The sequence below is a fragment of the Bubalus kerabau genome, chromosome 15 (genome assembly GCF_029407905.1).
Source record: "Bubalus kerabau isolate K-KA32 ecotype Philippines breed swamp buffalo chromosome 15, PCC_UOA_SB_1v2, whole genome shotgun sequence".
In the NCBI taxonomy this organism is placed as follows: domain Eukaryota; kingdom Metazoa; phylum Chordata; class Mammalia; order Artiodactyla; family Bovidae; genus Bubalus; species Bubalus kerabau.
The window spans coordinates 4,375,166-4,397,557 of record NC_073638.1 but is presented as its reverse complement, the minus strand read 5'-3'; the positions used below and the strand labels follow the sequence as shown (position 1 = coordinate 4,397,557).

The 22,392-nt window shown below is 37.8% G+C and overlaps 1 protein-coding gene across 2 annotated transcripts in view; it reads right to left on the bottom strand.

Annotated features, from left to right (window-relative positions):
* PDGFD (platelet derived growth factor D) overlaps positions 1–22,392 on the bottom strand; it is a 283,416-nt gene that overhangs the window by 145,672 nt on the left and 115,352 nt on the right. The gene's annotated exons all lie outside the window — the stretch shown is intronic.

The window sequence follows — 22,392 nt, the reverse complement described above, 5'->3', positions numbered from 1 at the left end:
AGAATTCCCTGGAAAAAGCCATTGCTGCAGATGCTACAATGTACCTATGCAAAATTATTTTAAATCACCAGTAACGATTGTATATTTAGGGGAATACATTGATTTTCATAGACCCCCCCCTTTTTTTTTAGGAAAGGTACTAGAAATGATTGGTCAATTGTACTCAAGTTGATTAATACATATAAATGTCTGTTTGGGGGCATTTCTCACTTCTCATTTCTCCACATTCTCACATGTACAGGCATGTTCACTGCAATTCATTCTAAAAGGTTATTTCTGCCATACTTGAGAGAGTGAATTTTTCTCCCAGGATGTCCTAAAATAATTTCTTCTCTCCTCTATATTCCAAGAAATTCTGGTCATAAAAGAAAGGCAATCAAGTAGTTTTTTTTTTTTTTTTTTTTTAATTATGCTTCTTGGGAACCTAGTGGTTAAATTGTGGTGGGAATGAGAGTCAAGTGTAGGCAGTGTCTAGGTCCCTGGATTATTTTTCTGGCTTTATATATTAAGCTGTTACAACATAAGTATGGTTTGAACAAAGGGCTTCACTTTTAAAATAACATCTGAAAATTTCTGAATGAGATCTCTAAGGCCGCATTCAGCAATACAGTCCATTCTGACAAAGCTACTCTCCATTACTGCTGATAGTGGGAAATGGAATATTCCAGACTTAATTACAATCCATGGCTATAACACCTCAGAGAAAAGCTTCAGCTGCCTGAGGCCATCAGACTCACAGAAAATGTATGAGGGCAGTAATCCATTAAGGAAAGATTGAGGCCAAGGGGAAGAAGGGAAGGATAGGATCGTTGGATGGCATCACCGACTCAATGGACATGAATCTGAGTAATCTCCAGGAGATAGTGTAGGACAGGGAAGCCTGGTGTACTACAGTCCATGGGGTGGATACGGACATGACTTAGCAACTGAACAACAACAATTCATTAAGACTAGTATTATTAATATAACACAGGGTTCAAAGTCAAAAATATATTCTGACCTATATTAATTAGGCAAATCAGTTCACATATAATACACCTCAAATATCTCATCTACAAGCTCTTTCAGATGGGAGAGTCATTTTCAGCTACTAAGACTACATTATGAACTAGGATATCCATTATTTGTTTTCCCAACAAGATCTAAAGCCACTCAAAGCCCTTCCAAAGGCTACAGAAAAAAAAATCCTACCCTGGAGGTCTCCCTTTCTTGATTGGCTTCTTCATTATGTTTTTATAGAGTCTCCTTTTTCCTTCCAGCTATCATCAGTTTGCCTCCCAGTATTCTTCCTTATCCCCTGGAGAAGGCAATGGCACCCCATTCCAGTACTTTTGCCTGGAAAATCCCATGGACGGAGGATCCTGATAGACCCACAGTCCATGGGGTCACAGAGAGTTGGACGCGACTGAGTGACTTCACTTTCACTTTTCATTCTTCCTTATAGAATTCCTGTGCTCATATCATTTTCCCAACCTTGTCTACATTTGCACCAAGGCTTATATCTGGGCTTCCCTAGTGGCTCAGTTGGTAAAGAATCTCCCTGCAATGCAGGAGACCCAGGTTTGATCCCTGGGTTGGTAAGATCCCCTGGAAAAGGAAATGGCAACCCACTCCAGTATTCTTGCCTGGAGAATTCCAGAGACAAAGCTGGGCAGTTAATGAGATTGCAAGAGTTGGACACGGCTATGCGACTAACTTTCACTTTCACTTTACATCCAGTAGAGTTACTAAAAATGACCAAAGAGTAGACTTCTTTTCTACTTTTCTTTGTAATTAAGTACTAAAGACAAAAGTAGGTGACAAAGTAAAGGAAGACATTCAGAGTACAGCCAGGGATCAGCAGTTAAGTGCCAATGAAAAATGGGAACTGACCTGATAAATGCTTGGATTCCTTCATGGATAAAAATTTGCAAACTCCTCAGTATTTTCTGCAAGACTCAGCTTTCAGATCCATTTATACGAAAAACATATCTCATTTGCACATGTCACATGGGGCTGACCAAGGTTGAGTATACTGTGTATCAGGATATCTAATCCATGAAAGTCAATCAAAAATCACCAAGTATTTAAATTAAATAGACACTTTGCATGATATCAAATCCCATCACACACACTTGCCTTTCTCAGAGCAAGGTCACTTCTAATGTAACTATGATGTTTTTTAGGACCAGGCTCAAGTCTTTGTTTTTTGAGTTTTTGTTTGAATTGAACTCTATTAATCCATAACTTCCAATAAGTTGGTCTTTATTCTTCCCTTTGTCAAGAATACATTTCTCTGGCATAAGACAACCTTTTTAATATGGAAATGTCATCTGAAATAGTCTCTTTTATAGGCTTTCACTAGATTCCTTAACTATTCCTCACTGGATAAGTTTGGAACCACTTAAAAATTTCTGTTGCATTCCTTTGGACATATTCCAGCTTTTAAAAATATTACTTGACTAGGGGGCTGGTAAATTAAAAATACTTTCATTGAACTAAAAATAAATTATCTCAAGGAAAAATCAATAAAGAGTTAATTAATTAAGCAATGTCCTTGCTGGTATATTTTTAAAGATCATTATCTCTTAAATCAGAAAGTATTTTGAAAATTAGTTTTATGGATTTAAAATCTTGACTCAATCCTGTGTACATGTGAATAAATCCTGTCAATTAAATTTTAAATGGACTAGTTTTAGTAAAAGGCAACACGTTTTGCATGTCTCCTCTGTAAATCAGGAGCTATGTAAGGTACTTTACGTATACTGGTATTCTTAGCCCCTAGAACTGACCTTCAAAAGAGTTATCATTGACTGTATTTTACAGATAAGAAATTAAAGTCTCAGAATTATTGTGAAATATTCAAATACCTAAAGCTTACTTTTTTTAAAGCTTTTTTGGGCAGCAATCTACATTTTAAATTGTGATCCTGTTTCATATTACACACACACACACACACACACATACATACATGCAAAAGCACACACACATCTATCTTTGAAACAAAGAGACTCTTAAAAACGAAAAACAGAGACTCTTGAAGTAGTATGAAATGTTTAGTCTTTTCTTAGTCTATTTCTTTAAAAAGTTGTATTTTATTATTTTAAAAACATTTTGGACATGTCCCACTAACTATACCCAAGGTATCCTGATTTGCAACTTGAAACACACTGACCTCCTAGACTGCCTGATTCAAGTCTGATTTCAGATGTCACATTCTATCTAAAATGTGACCTTCTTCACATGATCCATTTTAATTCTAGATACTGGTACAAACTGTTAAAAGTTTCATTTTATGAAGACTACCAAAATACTACCAGTAAAAATGGAAACACAGTAGTAGTAATCAGAATACACTCAGCAATATTTACTGAATATGCATGAAATAAGCCCTGAGCTAGGCTTTTATAAGCGTGAAAATGAATGAGGTAGCCTTAGACTTCAAGGTGATTACAACTTGGTGTAGGGGTAGGAGAGACAATCTTGTAATCAACTTAAAAACAAAAAAGGTAGACATGTAATCAGTACTATTTTGGTGCCAATGAAGGAATACATTTTAACTGGGGAGTTATTTTTTAATATAAATAAGCAAGCCAGTGAAATGTACTTTTAATATGTCTAAATGGCCAAAACTGATGCTGGAAAAAACAAACATAACTTCCCTCCCAAAGTTCAGATTACTATAATATACAATTTATAAATATTTACTCTTGGGAATTTACTACCCAAAAAATGATGAACAGTTCTTCATTTTCTTTCTTCCCATTAGAAATCATGATAAACTAGACCACATGATGAATCAGATATAACATCTTTAAAATAACAAGCCATTTTAAAATTCCATCAAGCCCTTGCTTTCTCAATGCCCAAACACTCATCCTACCTAAAAGAAAATCCCTCTTGTTAATAAGCATGCATTTGAAATTACAGCAATGCATTCTTCTGCAGTTAAACTGGAAGACTGATAATATTTGATATTAGTAGAGCATCTATATTAACAAAATTCTAACTTCTTTCTTAAAGTATCAGGTCATAAAATTTCTCTTGCTTCTGGAAGAAAATCCACTCCCCCAAGAGAGAAAGGCAAGTGAATATCTGCATGTATGACTTCATCTTAACTGAGGGTATTAAATGTTGCCTTTTTAAAGAGAACATTGCACTTCTTTCAGAGGTCATTTGCTGACATCCAACATTCCATAAAGAAACACTTGAGTAAAGGATGAGAAAGTCATCTGGGATTCACACCAGAAAACTGCTGATGAAGATATTAATCAATGCTAACATTTATAGTTATTCTTTGAGATAAACAAGAGCCTGGAAAACCAAAGAAGAGGAACAAAGGTAAAGAGAAGTAAAGGAGGAAGAAGGGGAAAACCCCCAGAAATCTGGCTGCTTTAAATAATTCTCTCTTGGTTTAAGTACTCTTTCATAAAGTAGGTGGGGACTGGGCTGAGATTAAGGATTGGCTACGTTTCCATAATTCTTCATCTATCGTTGGCAAGTTACCTAAAAATGAAAATATTTTCACATGAGAGCGTGAGTCAAACTTGCTTTTGAACTCCACCTTGTTTGCATATTTGGGTCCATCTGTTAGAATCTTAGAGTTTCTAGGGTCTATTTTCAGGAAAATGGGGTTCCAGGTCCTGCTGTGCCCTCCGTGTACTTAGCAGCCTGTCGAGATGGGCATGCCGGCTGTGGTTTTACCTCTTATTCCTGCACTGAATGCTTCTGATGATTGTGGCTTCTGCTTCCTCATCCCCATGCCTCCCCCTCCTCCTTTAGAGAAAGACTTGTATCAATCCAGCTTTTATATGTTCTAATGAGTAAGGTTTATTTTAAGAATATCATTAGAAATATCACAAGGCAATTTCTTCCTATGTTAAAGTCCACAGGAGGCAACATGGGTTTTGCTCCACACAAAAGCGAAGTGCGTATTTTCCTACTCTTGATATATTGATGCTCTGTCCAAATAAAATAGATGATAACTACCAGCATAAGCATATTCTAAGTAAAATGATCACTTAAATCCATCAAATTCTTACTCTACAACATCAGTCACCACTCTAAAAGCTTATTCTACTGGTAGTTTGCTACAGAGACCCATTCAGATGACAAGAAAAAACAATTTAAAATTACATTAATTCACCTATTCTCTCTTCCAAACTCATGTCATGTTTAGGGATTTGATTGGTTTATCATTCAAAAAGTATCATTCTTTGCATTCACTGATGTCATTAAAAATCTGATATAGTTTTTCAAGAGTCTTGCCATTGTCCTCTATCATTCAGAGAGACAAAGGAAATGTAAATTATAGCCTTAGCCTTTAAATTTTTTTTTAAAGTCCTGTTAGAGGAAGTGGAAAAAAATTACAAAGTAAGTAACGCAGAAATATTTAATTTAGTGCTGAATCATGAGATACAGAATGTGAGTTCAGGGGAATGGACCGCTTCTCATTTAAGATGCTGACTATAACAGGGCAGGAGCTAGTGGACACAGTTTTATTGAGCAGCTACTCTATGGAAGGTACCATTTTAGAGACTGGATTTTCTTGATGCAGGAGGAGTCTTCTGATTATCACCTGGTACTCTGAGATGCAGTCAGACATACAGGAAAATCTGTCACATCCCATCTTTGACCCAGCTAACACAACCAAAGGTAGCCCAATTCTCAGGCTGAACCTGAAGGTGAAATGTGTGGTCTGTTTCTGCCTTGACTCACAGTGGCACTGAGCCCCTCTTGCTTCCTATTAAGAGCTTAGTCTTGGAACTTCGTTTGGTCACCATAAACAAACACTTCTCTCAAAAAGATTGAGGGCTTATACAACAGATGAACAGTGACACAGGGAGAAGAAACTAGCACCCAGAGATGAGTTAACTTGGTGGAGTATTGTCACATACTTTAACTCCAGGGCATGAAAGAACAGGGGATCTCATAAACAATGAGATAGAAACCAGATGGCAATTAAATTCATGTTTGGGCATTTAGAAAACCTAGAATGGAGCCCCAAATTACTAACAATAATCTACTAAAGTGTTGGGATTCTCTGGAGTGATTGTAGTCTTGTTCACAATTATATCTTTAGTTTTTTAGTATTTTATGCGAGGCAAACAGTATTTGCTTAATAAATTACAGATTATTTGAATGAAAAAAGAGACAAAGTTCCATTGTTATTAATAAGCTGATATAGAGAAGGTGTGACTTTTTATTTAGCTTAGTTTTTATATTAAAATATGTAAAGTAAAACTAAATCATATCTAGATTATCTTTCTATAAATTATAAAAAATAGGTTTGAGTTAACTGCATAGCTGATATTTATGTGTATAGATTTAAGTGTAGGTGAGTCAAGAAATAAACCCTTAACCTGGTAAGGTGGGCTTTCCAGGTTGAGCAGTGGTAAAAATTCTGCCTGCCAATACCAGAGACACAAGAGACTTGAATTCAATCCCTGAGTTGGGAAGATCGCCTGGAATAGAAAATGGCAACCCACTCCAATATTCTTGCCTGGAAAATTCCATGGACAGAGGAGCCTGGCGGGCTACAGTCCATGGATTGACCAGTTCTTGTAGTAGCTAGATCACCCCAGTTTGTCTGGGACTGCCTTCATTTTAAAACTAGCTCAGCATGCTGGCAACTCCCTCAGTCTCAGGAAAACCAGAAAAGCTGGTTACCCTATAAATGTTGGAAGTGGATTTTTCATTTCTAGCCCATGAATGAGCAGTTGGCACCGCCAAACATGCTGTACTTTTAATCGGCCTGAATGATCAATATTCCAGGTTATATGCTCAAATGTTGAAAGTAGAATTTCTTAATCTATTTTGTATAGGAGAAATAACTTTATTTATTTTTTATTTTATTTTTTAACTTTACAATATTGTATTGGTTTTGCCATATATCAACATGAATCCACCACAGGTATACACGTGTTCCCCATCCTGAACCATCCTCCCTCCTCCCTCCCCGTACCATCCCTCTGATTCATTAAGTATTTCTACCCTGGAAAGTTAACCATTTAAAAAGTATATGAAAATCTTTTAAAAAAAATATTAAAAGAATTTAATGAGGAAAACTTTATAATTTCTTCCAAGAAAGTGTACAATATAACTGAAGTCCATGAAACTTTTTCAATTTTCAAGATTCCTTGGAAGTGGTATAAATTTATGCAACTAAAAAAACAAAATGAGTGGATACTGACATCAGAATATGAGGGCATGAGATATTTAAATTATCTGGGAATTTAGAGTATCCTGAAAAGCACTGATAAAACAAACTACACCATTTTTTACACTTACAGTGAAGATAGATAGATTAAATCTAAGTTTCAAAGAAAATCCTAGATTTTGAATTTTTAAGGGAATATTTGAACAAAGGAACAGAAAAAAAACTTCAGAAAGAAGCACACATAAATAATGACGTCACCTCCATGTTTACTTTAAACTGTCAAAATACAATGAACAGCATGTCAAACAGGTCTGTACAATGGGGAACAGTATAAGATAAGCAGGTTTTTGATAAAGAGCTGTCCTTATAAACTGTGGATGAGGCCTAGAAGAAGCAGCTTTGCTGAGTACATGGTTGAGGCTGAGATGGAGAGCCCAGGGTTCTCAGGTAGAAAGCTGTGCCGTGTTGAGGGGCTGGGAAGCAGGAGGGGGAGATGGCCATATTGTGATGCTGTTGTGGAAGCAGACGTTGGAGGAGCTTCTGAGGAGAAACAAGTCAGCCACCGACAGCGGGTGCCCCAAATAATTTGAGGAAAAACAAAATGGTAAAGCGCCACTGGAAAGGACAATAGAACCTATGATGAGGGTAGCTTTTGCAGAATCAGAGAAGTTGATGGCATCAATGAACACCAGAAACATATAGAAGGCAACTTTTGCTATCAGTTGAATCAACTCATTTGTTTAATAATTTTGATGTTTAATAACTTCCCTCTTACCCATATTATCAAGAATTTAGAAATGAATAACAGTAAGAAAAAAACTAACATAAATATACTGGAACCAGTGTTTTAAGCTTCATATTGTCAGAAATGATTGCATAAAGTGAAAGCAACAGATGGGCAGATAGAGTAAGACAGAAAACAAAGATATTCTCTGTTCAAAAACTGCCAACTGCCATCACTTTGTCTCCAGAGCAGTAACTGACGCAAAGCAATCTCATTGACATTCCATAAGCTATAGGAGTTTATGTGCCCATATGGCAAGGTTTCTACTGTCAAAGCCTCGTTATATAATGATTCTTGAGGATCTGGTCTGAAAGCGTCTTCATTAATTCAAGAAACTAAAACAGTGTTTGCTCTTTTTCTCTAAGTGTTCAATAACTAGCAAACCTAAGTTTTATGAAAAGTGCAAAACATTTCACATTATCTAATGTTATCTAAATATTCTGTTATTCAGGTTAATTAATTTTTAAAAAGTGATTTAGAAAAAATTCAAAAGCACCGTGAGTATACACTATTATATGCTTTTTCCTTTTGAAAAACATTCTAAACATATTTCAGGTTGTAGCTAAGTGCTATAAGGACACATGTGGAAGTCCAAGATTTCCATTTGCACTATAACTTTCCATAGTTTGGAGATTTGAAAAAAACCTGGCAGTCAACAAAATGAATGGGCTTAAGTCCTGCAGGAAGTTCAGAGAATAGGTTAGTGATCAGTCTCCTTGGATGAGATGCTGTGGAGAACAGCTGAGGCGGTCACATTGAATGCAGCAGTATGCTCACTATGTTGATGGACAGTTGGCCTCAAGGGTTCTACTGCATAGCCAAGGTAAGTTTGCTTTAGTTTTGATGGTGCTTAGGAAGCACTGAGTTATTTCAGTCTGCTGCTGCTAAGTCACTTCAGTCGTGTCTGCTGCTGCTGCTGCTAAGTCGCTTCAGTCGTGTCCGACTCTGTGCAACCCCATAGACGGTGGCCCACCAGGCTCCCCCGTCCCTGGGATTGTCCAGGCAAGAACACTGGAGTGGGTTGCCATTTCCTTCTCCAATGCATGAAAGGGAAAAGTGAAAGTGAAATCGCTCAGTCGTGTCCGACTCTTCGCAACCCCATGGACTGCAGCCTACCAGGCTCCTCCGTCCATGGGATTTTCCAGGCAAGAGTACTGGAGTGGGGTGCCATTGCCTTCTCTGTCTACCAAGATACAAATTAACAAATTTAGCACACATTTCTGAGAGGACTACAGAGGCTCCTGAACTGCTATAATTTCTCATCAGTGAAATTCTGGGAGTATTTCTCTTAAAAGAACACTTTCAGAATTAGATTTAGCTGTATTTTAATAATCTTACTTGATCCTTTACATAGGCATTCAACAGCTCTGTTTCTAGGAGACGCTGTCTTTATCTTGAGGGTGACTTACTCAGAGGAATCTGTTCAACTAGACAGAAAGAAAAATACAACTCTAAATAGAAAATATTAAGGGACAAATTGTTAAGAGAACATTTAAAATAATATAGCAGCAAAATGGGTAAAGCCGAACATTAGAACCCTGATTCTTATTCTGTCATGCATTTATTTTTCTGCTCTTCTTCCTTAAATAAGCAAAGCTTATGCTTTTAATGTATCACTAGTTGTTCTGTCTCCTACTTCCCCTCAAACATTTTGTACCTCCTTGTTCTTCCTATGGTGTCCATGTAAATGGAAACCAGACTAAATGGAAGGTCACCAAAACCTTAACTGATAGCTAGGAAGATGTGGGTGTTTTACTTCTCATAAGTATTTGAACTCACTTTTAGCTCCTGAAAGACTATCCTTTGCTACTGATATAGGCCATTCTTAAAGTTACCTTGTTTTCAGCCATACAAAACTCATTTGAGAGGATACTGAGACCCAAATCCAATTAGCTGCAAGTCATTCATTTGTGCATTCAGTAACTAGATATTAAGAGCCATAAATGCACCAGATATTGTCACTGCCCCAAGAGTTAGAAAAATAGTGGTACACAAGAATTACAAAGTAGCTATCTTCCTGAAGCTTATTTTCCATTGGAAGTTTCAAACAATAATAAAACATAACAATCCTAATACCTATAATTTATATAGTACTAGGTGACTGATTTATCCTAAGCATATTGTTTAGCTCATTTTATCTTTAAAACAATATATAAGTGCAAAACAATATCTCCATCTTAAAGGTTAAGACTCAGAGGAAAAGAAAGCTTAAGTTGTCCAAGGTCACAGAGGTATAAAGTCCCTGCATCTAGGAATTTGGGATTCATAACCTATATATTTAATCATTCTACCATATTACCTCTCAAGGACAGCAAGTAAAACATATATAAAGTAGAGATACATTATATGAACATAAGAGTAAAGTATCAAAAAGAATAGAGAGCAATGGAAGAGGAGAGGGTTCTACTTTAGATAAAACTGTCAGGGAAGATCTTTCCAAGGAGATGATATTAATATTTGAGGAGGAACCTGAGTGATGAGAGAGAGGAACTCTTAAGAAGATCTGGGCAGAGAGCATTCCAAGATGAAACACCCAACACAAAGGCCCCAAGACAGAAGTGAACTAGGAGTGTCAAGGAAGGGCATGGAGGTCAGTGGTTGGAGGGAGAGGGAATAACCTGAAGGGGTTGGTATGCAAGGCCTTGTGGTCTAAATGAAGGGTTTGGATTTCATTTGAGGCCACTTACAGGCTTTTAACCAAAGGAAGCCTTTTGGTTTATTTTTTTAACTCTTCTTTGGTTGATCTGTTAAAAATAGAAGAGCTGAGGACTGGGCCCTTGTGGAGGCCAGGAGCTGCAGGCAGAGCTGAGGTTGAGCTAGCAAAGGGGCCAATGGAAAGAAATAAAGTGAGTGAAGTTGCTCAGTCATGTCTGACTCTTTGAGGCACCATGGATGGAGGAGACACCAGGCTCCTCCAACCATCGGATTCTCCAGGCAAAAGTACCAGAGTGGGTGGCCATTTCCTTCTCCAGGGGATCTTCCCGACCTGGGGATCGAACCCAGGTCTCCTGCATTGCAAGCAGACGCTTTACCCTCTGAGCCACCAGGGAAGTCCCAAAACAGTAAAGGTAGGAGGAAAATACAGAAATCACATCTAAGAAGCCAGATGAAGAAACTACTTCTTGAAGAGTGGTGTAGTCACTGTGTCCAACACTGCTGGAAGGTTAGGAAGAGGGCTGGGAACTCATGACTGGATCTGGCAAGGGGAGCTTGTCAGTAACGAGAGTGTGTTTGTGGGTGTGGTGGGTAAAGAAAGCCTAGTCTGAGGAGGCTGGCCAGCCCACCGGACCAGCAGAAGTGGAGAGAGCAAGTGCTGCCAGGTCTCTTAGGAAACAACCCTTTCAGGGAAGCAAAGAAACACGGCAGTAGATGAAGGGGCCACAAGAGCATTCCTTTTCCTGTGAAGTAACTGCACATCTGGATACGGTGAGAATGACCAGTGGGAGGGAAACTGAGGAAGCAAGAGAGAACAAGGGTAACTCAAGGAGCACAGTCCTCAGATTCAGGGAGGAAGTGAACCTTAGAGCAAAGAGTCCACTGTTTGTGACGGGAAGCTGAGCAGAGCACACACATGCAAGATGGGCTGACAGATTTGAGGGTGTGAAGATGATCTGTTTCTCCTCTATCTTCCAGTTTCACAGTGAATTAAGGGCCCTGGTTAAGGGTGAGATGAAGGCAGGGAGTGTCAAAGGATGAAGTTGGGAGAGGGTATGAAACAGTCATTTTATAGCATGACAGAGTTCCTTAGCAGGCAAACTGGACAAGGAAAGTGGACATTTTGATTCCAACACCACTTTTGCCTCTTATTGGCTATGTACTTGTATGCAAAACACCAAATCCCTCTCTGGGTCTCAGTTTACTCATAAGTGACAAGGTGTAGACGAGCACCACTCGGGGGCATCCACAAAGGTGTGGGGTACTTTGGGTTGTCCTGGTGACTAGTGCCATTTAGAACTCCATGTCCAGAATGTTCCAACTTCTTTCGTGCATGGAATAATCCTGTAAGAAAAATGACTTTCCCTCCCAAATCTCCAGTGATGCCCACTCCTGGTGAGAAACATGGGGGGCCAAGGATCACACCAGGTGTTGTGCCAAGTCTAAGACACTAACTGTAACTTTAGGTGCTGATGTCATGGAGAGCCAGCTCACAGGGATGGATGAAACCATGTGTATGCTCAGTCGCTCAGTCGTGGCTGTCTCTGCAATAGACTGTGGTCAGCTGAGCTCCTCTGTCCGTGGAATTCTCCAGGCCAAAATACTGGGGTGGGTTGTCATTTCCTACTCCAGGGGATCTTCCCAACCCAAGGATCAAACCTGTGTCTCCTGTGTTTCCTGAATTGGCAGGTGGATTCTTTACCACTGAGCCACGCATATATCCACCTAATTTATCGCCTACAATCATCGCTCTTACCCTTGAGGTGTTTCTAGACTGAAAACAGGCTGCTAGCCAGACAAAATGAAAACATGTTGAATTTACCCTTGTTACTTAGGCCTGTTTAAGGTACTAATGAGCACTGACAGAATCTACAGATTACAGCCAGAGAAAGGAAGAGACGGTACAGGGTGATCCAGAAATGAAAAATCAGCGCTCTGTAATTACAGAAAGCAGTGTCATTAGCTGTCACAATAATTAAAAGTTCTGCCAGTGACAGGGTCCAATAGTAGCAAAGAAAGCTTGATACCCACATATTGCCAGTTTGGCAGTGGCATCTCACTACCATTAAATGAGAAAAAGTGATTTTGTTTGTATTGACCATTAAGGCCCCAACATGAACTGAAAAGTAGTTGACAAGGACAAGGCAGTATTACTAAAGGTAATATATCAAATTCTACTCAGATGATCAGTGGGGTGCTGCAGGCATGGCTGCTAGTGACCTTTCTGGTTGACACCTTTGTTAATTATTTGTAAGAGGAAAACCAGCATGTAGGTGGATTTGCAAAACTGATTCTACCTTGAGAGTTTTTCCAAGTGCAAGCTTCCAGCATCACAGTAATAACTTAGGTAGAAAAGAAAATAGAGTTTCCTCGTAGGATTTAAAATTCAAGGCAGGCAATTATGCAGTCAGATAACACAGACAGATAGGGAACATTCTAGGTGAAAATCCTAAATAGTATGATGGCGATTCCTCGGGGGAGAAAATCAGTGATTATACAGTTTCTCAAATAGTTTTACAACTGACATTTGTCATAAGAATGCCTGCCAGATATTATAACTACTGCTTCATCTATAGAATGTAATCAATATAGTAAAAGAATAAAAATAGCCAATGTGCTTTGTTTGACCTTTCAAAAATGTAAAAAACACTTTTAGTGCAACTCATAGAATATAAAATTCATATGGCATAAATTAACCATTTTAGTAGAATTACTCAGTGGCAGTCAGTATAGTCACAGTGTGGTACAAACACCAGCTCTACCCAGCTTCAGCCCCCAAAAGAAAGCCTGTGCGTATTAGTAGTTGTTCTACCTGTCGCCCCTTTCCTAGCCTCTGGTAACCACCAATCCATGTTTTGTCTCTATGGACTACTCCATTCTGGATATTTCAGTTAAACAGAATCATACAATATGCAACCTTTTCTGTCTGGCTTCATTCACTTAGCATAATGTTCCCAAGGCTCATCCACCTTGAAGCATATATCAGTACTTCATTTCTTTTTATGGCAGAAGTCTATACTTACAATTACAACGTTAATTGAAAACATGGCATGGAGCTGCCTCTCGGTTCTGAGTGCCAACAATAAGCAGAACCCAGCAGAATTCCAGCAAAACCTACCTTAATTACTGTAAGTCTTAAGGATAGACGAGAAAAGAAAAGAGCTTATTTTTTTAATTTTACTATTAGGAATTCATGAAACAGAAGACGGTACTGTTAGAAAGTCTTTTCTTAAGTGACACTTTAGATCTTTACTAATAAGACATAGTTGGAGAAGGAAATGGCAACCCACTCCAGTGTTCTTGCCTGGAGAATCCCAGGGACTGGGGAGCCTGGTGGGCTGCCGTCTATGGGGTCGCACAGAGTCGGACACGACTGAAGCAACTTAGCAGCAGCAGCAGCAGCAGCAGCAATAAGACATAGCGCTGCTAAGTCGCTTCAGTCGTGTCTGACTCTGTGTGACCCCATGGACGGCGGCCCACCAGGCTCCCCCGTCCCTGGGATTCTCCAGGCAAGAACACTGGAGTGGGTTGCCAGTTCCTTCTCCAATGCATTAAAGTGAAAAGTGAAAGTGAAGTTGCTCAGTCGTGTCCGACTGTTCGCGACCCCATGGACTGCAGCCCACCAGGCTCCTCCGTCCATGGGATTTTCCAGGCAACAGTACCAGAGTGGGTCACCATTGCCTTCTCTGAATAAGACATAGTAAACATACATTAATTATTGATGAGATGAAAGCTTTGAAATTCCCTAGCTAGGATGCAGAAGATGCTCAGTAAATGGTTGTTGAGTAAATTGCAGTAAGAATCAAAGAGAGTATGTGGGTCTCTTGGTGTTTTTTTATTTGTTCTCTTCTATCCAACTAGGGCTAATGCAAGGTGGCTGACATGAGCAAGCAGAGGGAATTCTCTTTCTGGTGTCGATCAGATTGATTCTCAAAGTTATCATGACCCTGCTTCTAAACTGGTAGCCTGATCCACACAGGGGCTGATGCAACAGGTTGCTTTTGTATGAAATGTCCTGAGTATGCTATAGAAAAAATCAGAAAGGATTTTTCTTTTTCTTTTTAAAAATCTCCATCCATATCCTGTGGGATCTCCATTTAACCTATATCTAGCACAGAATTTCTATATTTTTTTATTCACTGTCAGTCACAGTGAGGTAATTTATGAGATAGAATATTGTTCTTAACTGTGATTTTCCACACTATTATTTTAAATCAAACATTTCTGATTATTTGGTTTATAGGCTTTTGATTTAGTTGAATGAATACTTTATTATGAAGTATGGAATGGTGACTTGCTCTTAAGAAGCTCAGGTAAGATAGTAATCTAACTTTAGTTCTTAATGATACGTTTGAGGGATAAAAAGAGCCCTTTTTGTATTCCAAGAGTTTCAGAAAGAATACTAAGAAGTTGAGAGTCCATTTACAATGCATAAATTTTCCTCCAAGGAGACATTATTTTGTTCTCTCCTGTATTTCAGTTAGGGAAAAACACTATGCAAAATAACTGAAATTTAACTCTTTGTGTCTGTCTTTCAAATATCTATTTTTAAAACTGTGACCACTTTACTCACTTAAGTGAGATGATAAGTTATTCCTGCAGGAATTAATAGGTACTTGAAAAGCTTGTAAGAATATAATTAACTTACTACAAAAACGGTCCAGGTTTGGTATACTGTTCCTATGGAAATATGTTAAATAGCTGTAATAGGTACAAGCTGAAGATAAATTATTTGCATCCTTTAATGTAATTGCAGTCATCTGTAAAACCAGTTTCAGCCACAAAAAATGAACTTTTGAACCACATCTGTTATTTGGAATATAGTTTGTAATGAACAATACAGAACAAGAAGCACATATATTCAATATATCAGGATTTTATAAACACTTGTATAATCCAGAGAAATCAAACCAGATATGATTTTGAGACACAAAACAACACAGGTCAGTGTAAAATTTGATGAATCTATAAAATTGCTTGGAACAATGCCATACTCTTTGGAAGCTTCTAAATTGCAGGGCAGTCTTGGTTATAATAGTACTTTGCCACATAACAGAAGCAAAAGACATCTACAGTATAGCATGAGTCAGAGCATATAATGTCTCTACATTTATCAAGGTAAATGATACGCAAATTATGAAAGGAGCAAAAGAGGCCAGCAAAAGAGGAGTCATGGTGCTTTTCATGAGATCAGCTTGCTGGAAGCCCGCACGTCCACCACTCCAACACAACACAATGAGGCAAACAGGTAGTCTCCAGGGAGCTCTATATCAAATACTGCAGCGGCAAACCCTGCCATACATGGGCTACATGTTTACTTCATAAATGGACTCTGACTAATGGGAAACGGTTACCAAGAAGGAGGAAGAAAGCTTCATGTTCCCGGGAAATAAAGCTGCTTATTTGCATAATATCCTTCATGTAGTCTATTTGTCCAATGTTCTTAACCATATATATACTGTCGACCTTTAATCAGTGATGTTGTTTCAGCTTCTTAATTCTACCTGATGTTGGTCAAAAGTGATTAAATAATCTATTTCCCCTATTAAATATGTGGTAATTTAAAAGAAATAGGGCAATCATAAGAAAATAAGCATATGCTTTGAGCAGGCAATTCAAACACATATGTGAGAAATGGGTAAAAAACATATTCAATCATATTAGGAATAAATTAGACACATGAGCAATGAGGTACCAATTGCAACATTAGGCTGGCAAAGTCTTTGGTGAGGGCACTTATAGCAGAAATGGAGAAACAAGATTAAGATGGTGAAGATTAAAGAGGCAATGAGAAAGCAATGACAGCAAATATAGAGAATGTTTTCAGGTTGTTTAGATTCAAAGGAAGAGTACCTCCTGGAGAGGAATAGATGGGCAGAGGAAGAGCATTTATCTGCTTTCAGATGGGAGACACCAGAGTAAGTTAAAATGCAGAAAGAAGCGACCAGTAACTTTGAGAGACAAAGGATTCTGACTTGGTGAGCATCTCGGAGAGGCAGAGATGACAAAGAAGGCCTTAGGCAGCCAGGCGTTGGGAAGAGCAAGTACCTTAACATTCCAAAGCCCAATTTCTTAACTTTAAATTAAGAACAACAATATCTGTAATTTAGAAAAATTATACAAAGAGCATCTGACATATAAAAGTTCATTTCAATTAAAAAATTAACACAAACACAACCTGTTACTACACAGTAGAAATGGCAACCCACACCAGTAGTCTTGCCTGGGAAATGCCATGGAGGAGCCTGGTGGGCTATAGTCCATGTGGTCACAAAGAGCTGGATACAACTGAACACACACATGCACACACCTGTCACTACCAGTAGCTTTTATACAAATATAAATATAAATATATATCTATATATATATTCAAAAGCAAATTTTCTGGTAGCATTCATTTAGAAGAATTAATTACAAGGAATTAGATGCTTGGGGCTAGTGCACTGGGATGACCCAGAGGGATGGTATGGGGAGGGAGGTGGGAGGGGGTTTCAGGATGGAGAACATGTGTACACCCATGGTGGATTCATGTTGATGTATGGCAAAACCAATACAACATTGTAAAGTAATTAGCCTTCAATTAAAATAAATAAATTTTTATTAAAAAAAGATAGCAAGTAGAAAAAGAAAAGGAATTAATATATATACCATCTCATCAAAGGATGAGATGGTTGGATGGCATCACCGACTCAATGGACATGAGTTTGAGTAAACTCCAGGAGCTGGCGATGGACAGGGAGGCCTGGAGTGTTGCAGTCCATGCCGTCACAGAGAGTCGGACACGACTGAGCTACTGAACTGAACTGAACTGAATATATATACCATGGTATTTAATATATGTAACATTTATATTTATATATACATAGCATAAAAAATCCCATGGATGGAGGAGCCTGGTGGGCTGCAGTCCATGGGGTCGCTGAGAGTTGGACACGACTCAGTGACTTGACTTTCACTTTTCACTTTCATGCATTGGAAAAGGAAATGGCAACTCACTCCAGTGTTCTTGCCTGGAGAATCCCAGGGACGGCAGAGCCTGGTGGGCTGCTGTCTATGGGGTCACACAGAGTCGGACACGACTGAAGCGACTTGGCAGCAGCAGCATAAAAAAAAAAAAATATATATATATATATACACACACACACACACACACACATAAACAGTCTGGAAAGTGGAGCAGACTCAGCAGCAGGTATTTATCAGAAAGAATGTAGATGTTAGAATGTGGGTTTGAATTTGGCCCTCTCAGTTTCTAACTCTTCCTTATTCATTCACTGCTCTATGTCTGACATTTAGAATAGTGGCTGGCAATAAATTTGTTGAAGGAATACATGAATAAAGTTTTCTTAACTTTTTATCTGTGCATAAGTCACTTCAGTCATGTCTGACTCTTTGTGGTCCCGTGGACAGTAGCCCACCAACCTCTTCTGTTTGTGGGATTCTCCAGGCAAGAATACTGGATCGGGTTGCCATGCCCTCCTTCAGGGGATCTTCCCAACCCAGAGATCAAACCTACATCTCTTACGTCTCCTTCATTGGCAGGTAGGTTCTTTACCACTAGAGCCACCTACAAAGCCCAATAATACTTCTAAGTCAAGTGTGATACAAGGAATAGAAATAACATATTAAAGTAGTACTGTGTCTGGGACATAATTGGAGCTATGAGGCAAATACCAATCTTTAGTAAAAATAAAAAATAATTTGAGGAATTAACAGAAAGGTTTAATGAATCAGAACTTTATTGTTACCTGTGGCTGATTCATTTTGATATATGGCAAAACCAATACAATATTGTAAAGTTAAAAAATAAAATTAAATTTAAAAAAAAATAACAAAAAAAGAGCTTTATTGTTAAAATCTAAAATATACCATTAATGTGATTACTTGAAAATATTTTTTACTTGAAGAAATGTTTGCAATTTTTACTAAAGTGACAATATTGATGTGTTACTTCCTCACTTTAAGTCCTTTGAAGTCAACTACAGTGATCCAACGTGCTACAGAAATTACGACTGAAGCACAAGTATAATAGCACCGTTGCCATAGAAATGACATTTCTCTCCTTTGAGTTTGAATGTGCTTCCTTCAAGAGAGAAAACACATATTCACTCATATACACATAACACTGAGAGTAATTTCTATTTTTTATTAAATTACTTTTGCCTTTTAAAAACAAAATGCCTAATAAAAATCAAAAATCAACAAGCAGAGCCAGATTATTCACCATAACCTCCAAGTTAATAGATTATAACATGAGGTAAAATTGATAAAAACACACTTATCCAAAACCTGACTGCTGTTTTTACATATATAAATCTATTAAAAAATAAAGATTTTTCAAATGTAGATGGAAAAGAGGGAGAAAGTCATCCATGTACATGTCAGATTATCTACAACTATGAAGTCCTCACATACCCCATCTGTGTCTTTTCTATATTCTTTTATTTTTTGCCCTGTCCTGTGCCATCCTGACAGGCCTAGAGGATGCAAGGCAGCAGCTGGTAGAGCTCTGGTGGCAACCTTAGCCACGCCTGGCCCACTGTGGCTTCCCAGCTGGTGCTTTGTGGGCACCACTTTTCTATATTCTTTACTAATGTTGTACATAACAATATTAAATATTTCTTTGCACCATTAATTTTTATCTGCACATTCGTAGTGAGTTGCATAGTATCCCCAGAACAGATATGTTCAAGTTCAACCCCCAGGGGCTGTAAATGTGACCTTATTTGGAAATAGGGTCTTTGCAGATGTAATTAACTTAACGATCTTTGAGTTCAGGGTGAGCCCTGAGCTTAACAACTGGCATCCTTGTAAGAGTAAGGAGGGGAAGACCTGGTGCAGAGATACATGGGGGATGTCCACGTGAGAACACAGGCAGCCACTACATCCTGGAGGGATGCAGCCACAAGCTCAGGACCACCAAGGACTATGCAAGCCGCTGCGACAGGGCCATGAAATAGATGCTCCCTCACAGTCTCTGGAAGGAACCGACCCTGATGACACCTTGCTTTCAGACTTCCGCCTTCCAGACAGAGTAAATTTATTTTGTTTTAAGCCAACAAGTTTGCGGTAATTTGTTACAGCAGAACTAGGAAACTAACACAGCCTTCAGCAAGGTAAAGAAAGTGAAGGAAACTGACTTTTGTTGAGCGCTGACTATGCACCAAAATCCACATTGTTTTACATTTAATCTCATTTAATCTCATTTAATCTCACAAAATTCTGAAGAAAAAAAAATTATTCCCTTATCCAGGGGAAGAATTTAAGGCTCAGCGAAGTAACTTTCTCTAATATTATTACCACTCTTAGTTTCTAACAACACACTAATTCTAAATAATTATGGATTAAAGTAAGACATTGTTCAGTGGCATTATAACTACTATGCAAAAGTGTTAGTCGCTCAGCCATGTCTGACCCTGTGTAACTCCATGGACTGTACCCTGCCAGGCTCCTCCGACCATGGAATTCTCCAGGCATGAATACTAGAGTGGGTAACCATTCCCTTCTCCAGGGGATCTTCCTGACCCAGGGATTGAACCTGGGTCTCCTGCACTGCAGGAGGATTCTTTACTGCCAAAAGCCATTGGGGAAGCCAATAACTACTATACACTTTAGTAAAAATATTTTTCCTCTATACCATGACAGGAACTTCTAAGAAAACTCACCAAAATTGAATTTTAAAAGTGATTTATTTCCATATTTATATTTTAATAAAATGTTTAAAACTATTATTTAATATAAAAGTCAACTTCATATTTATGTACTACTAATAAACATTTGGAAATCAAATTTTAAATTGTTTAATATTATCAAAAACACAAAGTTCATATGGATAAACCTAACAAAATATGTGTAAGATGTGTATGCAGAAAACTATATAACATTGATAAGAAAAATTAAATTCTAGAGGATTCAATATTGTTAAGATGTCAGTTCCTCATAATTTAATACATGGAACCAAAGTAATTCCAATTCAAACCCAGTAGAAAATTTTTGTGGGTAAAAATTAGCAATCTGATTTTATAATTTATATGTAAAATAAAGGACTTAAAATAGTTAAAATGAATTTAAAAAGAAAGATTGTTGGAAATCTCATAATACTTGATTGCAAGACTTACTGCAAAGCTGCAGTAATCAAGGTGATTTGATTTAGCACACAGTCAGACCATCATATACTTCCATACATAGGGAGTCATAGATAGGGTCCAGAAACAGATCCTTACATATGTGGTCAGCTCATTTTCAACAAAGATGCCAAAGTCATCCAGTGCGGAAAGACTTATCCTTTCAAAAAATGATACTAAAACAGCAATGCATCCATACACACACACACACACACACACACACACACACAAGTGGATCACAGAAGTTAATATAAAGCCTTAAAACTTCTAGGAGAAAACAAAGGAGAAAATTTTCTTGGCGAAGATTAGGCAAAGATTTCTTAGGTAGAACACAAAAAGCATGAACCATAAAAAAATAAAATAAAATTTTGCCTCATCAGTGTTAAAAAACTTAAAAAAAAAAATACTTTAAGAAACCAAAAAGATAAACTTCAGACAGGGAGAAAGTATTTGTAAAATATATATCTGATAAATATTCAATTTTTTATATATATATATATATATATTTAAACTTTTACAATAACAGGAAATATAACCCAATACAAAATGAGCACTAGATTTGAGAGACAGTTCACTACAGAGGTATGAGTGGTACAGAAGAGCTTCAAAAAAGATGTTCAGTATTATTAATCATTAGGGAAATGAAAACAAAACCCACAAGATATCAAGACACATGTACTAAAATGGCTAAGATTATATAACAATGTCAACAACAACAACACTGTGTGTTGGCAAAGATGCAGAACATCTAGAACTCTGATACACAAAGGGGCAGCTACTGAGGAAAATGGTTTGGAGTTTCATACAGTTAAACAAATACTAACCACACTAACAGATACTTGTGCCAATGAAATAACATTACAGACCTGCACGCAAGTGTTCACAGTAGTTTTACCTATAGCAGCCAAAAGCCAGAAATACTCAAATGCCTGCGCATTTAGATGGACACACCAATTACAGAATTTCCAAACAATGGAATCACTCAATAATAAAAATGAATTATGGATACAGGTAAGAACAGGGATAGTCTGCAAAGCATCTACTACGTGAAAGAATCCAGACACACAAGTCTAAATGCTGCATGATTCCATTTATATGAGATTCAGGAAAGGCACAAAAAGTAGATCAGAAATGGGCAGAACATGGGGTTGTGGCGAGAGGACTGACTACAGAAAAGCATCAGAAAATACTTTCAGGTAACAGCAAAGTTCCGTATCTTGATGGTTGTGATGGCGACAGAACTGTTTATATTTGTTAGAACGCAACCCACACACCTAAAAAGGTGGGTTTTACTATGTGCAAATTATACCTCAATAAATCTAACTAAAAAAAGTATTTCAGTGGCAAAGAGGAGGATTTAAACTAGGGAGTTTCAGAGTAGCTGTACAATAGCATTTGTTCTTCTGGAGCTCTATATTAACATGGGTATGTTCTTCAAAAATACTAATATTTCTAAGCAAATACAAATTTGAAACATTCCCAAACAAATACAATATATATATGTATCTTCTCCTAAAAAAGCTGTTAAAAATAACCATCAGCATTACCAATACCACACGATTCTTAAATGTCCTGTTTTGATAAACTAAGCACAAAGTACCTCTTTACAAGTGAAACAATGGCTCCAAGGTGAAAATAGCCCATGGTTTCAGCTCTACATTGTTATGCTTATTATATAAGTTAATTCAAAT